The following is a 3,937-nucleotide window of genomic DNA, read 5'->3' on the forward strand; positions in this document are numbered from 1 at the left end:
GTACTTATTTCCTTCAAGTGTCCCTATCATCTTCAAAATTGTTTCATTGCTTCATGATTAAACTAACTTTTAAGCCCAGGCCTAGAATTATGCGTGCATGTCATGTCACTAGAGCCAACATGAGGAAAAAAACTATAAAAGGAGAAGAGAACTAAACAAAAAATGACCAGAAATAATAGAAAACAGAAAATTGCATTAGATAGACGGTTAAAGGGTTTGAACAACAAGACAAGCAAAACAAACTGGGGTACAACCCTGGAACAAAACTAGACAACACTAAACGAGCCACTACGACTAAAAAAACTAAGCAAAATAAAAGGATAGAAGAGTTTGAGTCACAAGACAATATCCGGATTACAACCTTGAAAATAACCCGGACAACAGAAATGACAACAAAATAAACCACCAAGACTCCTTCCCGGCTAGCCATGGATGGAGCATCTTTCCTATTACCAAGCACGACATCTTAGCTACTGAGTTCTGCATCAACATTACTAGGACCTTCACAAGTCTCCATCACATTGACTTTAACAAATTGCATTTGGGTCCCTTTTGCCGGCTCATTCTTAAGATCAACCTCTGATAGCGCTGAAAGCTTTGCAGCACGTGGACCTCCGAGGATCTCAGAAGAATTCTCATATTCCTTTTTAAAACAAATCATATCCACCATATGCGTTTCATTATGAACAGGCGATGGACTTTGGCTAGTGTCTACTGCAGCTAGATTTTGCACGACAATATCGCCTGCATCAATAAGCTTCTAAATTGATTTTTTCAGATGCCAACACTTTTCTGTATTGTGACCTGGGGCATTAGAACAATGTGCACACCTTTGAGGGTTCGGCGTTTTTATCTGAATCGGCTTCAACATGTCCAATTGCCTCAACCTTTGGAACAAACTGGCATATGATTCTCCAATGGGAGTGAAAGTCTTTTCCTTTTGCTTTTGCCTTTTTATCTTGTAGTCTGGCCTCGGCTGGAACCTTTTGCGGGTAGGTGGTTGATATGCTTGAGGGGGCGGGTAAGACATTTGTTAAAGTGGTGCAGGCCATCGCGGGTCTCGTGGGTGTGGAGCATAGGGTGGTGCATTGTAGACAGAGTACTGGGAAGGTGATGTACGACTTGGGGGGTTTTGTAGAGAGAAGTAGCATTGGGGAGGATTATCTGGAGCACAGGGATATCCATGGGGTCGATATCAAGGCTAAAAGCGTTGAGCAGGAATGCCTACTGGATCCTGTCATTGGCGCAGCTCAACAACATCTTTTCTATTTCTCTTTCTTCCATCCAAACTTATTGCGATGTTTAGAATGTCTTTTGTAGTGTCTTTCAATGCAGAATAACTCATAATTTTGCCTAACTTGATTCCCTCTTCTACCATCTTCCCCATTTTTACCACATCATTGAAAGGTTTACCCAAGGCCGGGATCAAATGACTAAAGTAGGTGGGCTCCTAGGCTTGTAGGAAAAGCTCAACCATTTCTTCTTCACCAATCGGGGGACTGACTCGAGCAGCCTGTTCCTTCTATCTGAGCCCAAACTCCCTAAAGATTTCCTCCGATTTCTTTTCCATATTAGATAGGGAGGAGCGGTCTGGGATAATGCCTAGATTGTACTGAAAGTGTCGAACAAAATCCTGAGCCATATCGTCCTATGCATGCTACTTATTGACATCTTGACGAGTATACCATTACAAGGCTGCCCAGTGAAGCTCTCACTGAAATACGTCATCAACAAATTATTTTTCCCGCCAACACTTCTCATTTCAATGCAGTAACCTCTCAGATGGGCTAATGGATCTCCACGTCCATCATATAAATTAAGCTTTGATGTTTTAGACCCTTTCAGCTTTCTGGATAGCTCATCTCACCCTTCTTTTCCTGCAAACTTTTCATTTTCAACATGAGGGCCATTCCGAAGGCTCTGATTATATGTGTCATGAACCTTGTGGGCAACCGCTGAGGGGTAATATTGGGCATCATGGGCTTTGAGTGGATGTTCGTTGTCGGATCTATGAAGGGAAGATTGTTGATAAGTTGTGATCATGGGGGTAGTGGATATGACAGGAGAGCAATTTTGGGGAGAGGTAATTGGAGGATGAGTGATAAAGCTACTAGGGTGATTGGGAAAGCTGTGATAAACGGCTGGATATGGAGAGTATGGGGGATCATCTGGTACTATGGCTAGAGTTTGGGTAAGGGTAGCATATAAGAAGCCAGGTGGCGGGGGTGGTGCCTTCCCGGTCATCCAAGCCTGATACATGTCCGCAATGTGCTGTCTTAACATCCTTACCTCTTCAACCAACCCATTGCCCTGTTCAACCAATTGCTTTTGGGCACCAGTACCAACCAACTCAATTCCGTTGTCGTCTGCCATTGCCTTTCGATTTTATGTTGTAGAGAAGAGTTACCACTTTAAGAACCACAAACCACCCACCCTTCTGCTATAATGAAGATAACAAAAGGAAAAAAATAAAGTCATCCCATTAGCGTTAGGGTATTTAACATAAGATAATCTCACATTATGTGCAATGCACTTAGACACAGTTATCGGTTCTAACATGCTTTCAAGGGTATGAAGGTCATATGGCATCATCCCAATTTATTCACTTCAGCACTTCTCGGCTTGCTCATTTTCCTTCCTCTTTTTTTTTTAATTATAACTCTTTTCATTCCTCTCATATTTCACATCCTATAATTTCACCCCCTTTGTTTCCTTTTTTTTTCTTTTTCTTTTATATTTTTTTACCTTAATGACTAATCTGACCAAAAAAGAATTAAATCTCTTTTTTTTCTAGACTTAATATTCTAAATCTATTCTAAACCCAATCTTAAACGAGCAAATATTTTTCTTTTTCCCCTTTTTTTTTTGAAACAAATACTCTAAGGGAATTATTAAGGAAAAACCCTAGAAGAGAAAAAATATTTTTGTTTCTTTTTTTAGGAAGGAAATCTAAAGAATTAACCACAGAAAAAAAATTTAAATTTTCATTTGATATCCTGACGCGAGATTTCGAAACAAGCAATGAAAAAGATAAAACAAAATGTTTTGGATTTCAATTTCTGATTGCCTAAAGGAGAAATTCTAATGATAAACAAAAGATAAAGTATGTTTTTTTCCTTCTATGTACAATGTCCTGAAGTTCTACTGAAAATAGAAGGAATATTTTTTTGTTTTATTAATTTCCGAAAGAAGAACTTCAAAGGAAAATCTTTTTGACTTTTGGAATTAATATCTTAAAGAAAACTTGTAAAGAGATATCAAAAGAGAAAAATCCCATTTTTTTTGAGTTTTTAGTCCTAGTATCCTAAAGGAAATATAAAAGTAATTTTTTTTCTAGATATTAATTTTCTACAAATTTCTTTTTTTTTTTAAATTAATTTCTAGGAGTAGTATTTCTAAAGAAAATTCTAACGGAAATATAAAACGCAAAATATCTCTTTTTTGGATTTTTGATTTATGATACATTTTTCAAATACAAAATATGAAATAATAACAAAAGACTTGATAAACTTAACTAGACTATGACAGACTCTAGCATCAACTAAATTACTGAATACTACTATACAGTACTAGAAAGTAAAACATGAACAATAGACTCAAAAAAAAAGCTCCTCAGGCAGCTCCTGAATGCAATAGTCCTGGGGTATCTATCATGCTTAAACTCCAATAAGTAGATCCACACCTGTATGTGAAAACTGAAACCAATACTATGTGAGATAATAACATTCCCTATTAGACACATGCAAGACTTGGTTGTGACTATTTTTCTAAAATTAACCTATGTGGCTAAAAATGCAAGATTTGGCTAAGACCCCGCGAAGCCAAGAACCTAAACTCACTAGGAAGACCGGACCCTATATGGGTTGCCTATGTATCACGCCCCGAAAGACGAGAATCAGGTAGACATAGTTTGGTCAGATTGGATACGGGTGAGAAT

The sequence above is a fragment of the Nicotiana sylvestris genome, chromosome 1, assembly GCF_000393655.2.
Source record: "Nicotiana sylvestris chromosome 1, ASM39365v2, whole genome shotgun sequence".
Lineage (NCBI taxonomy): Eukaryota > Viridiplantae > Streptophyta > Magnoliopsida > Solanales > Solanaceae > Nicotiana > Nicotiana sylvestris.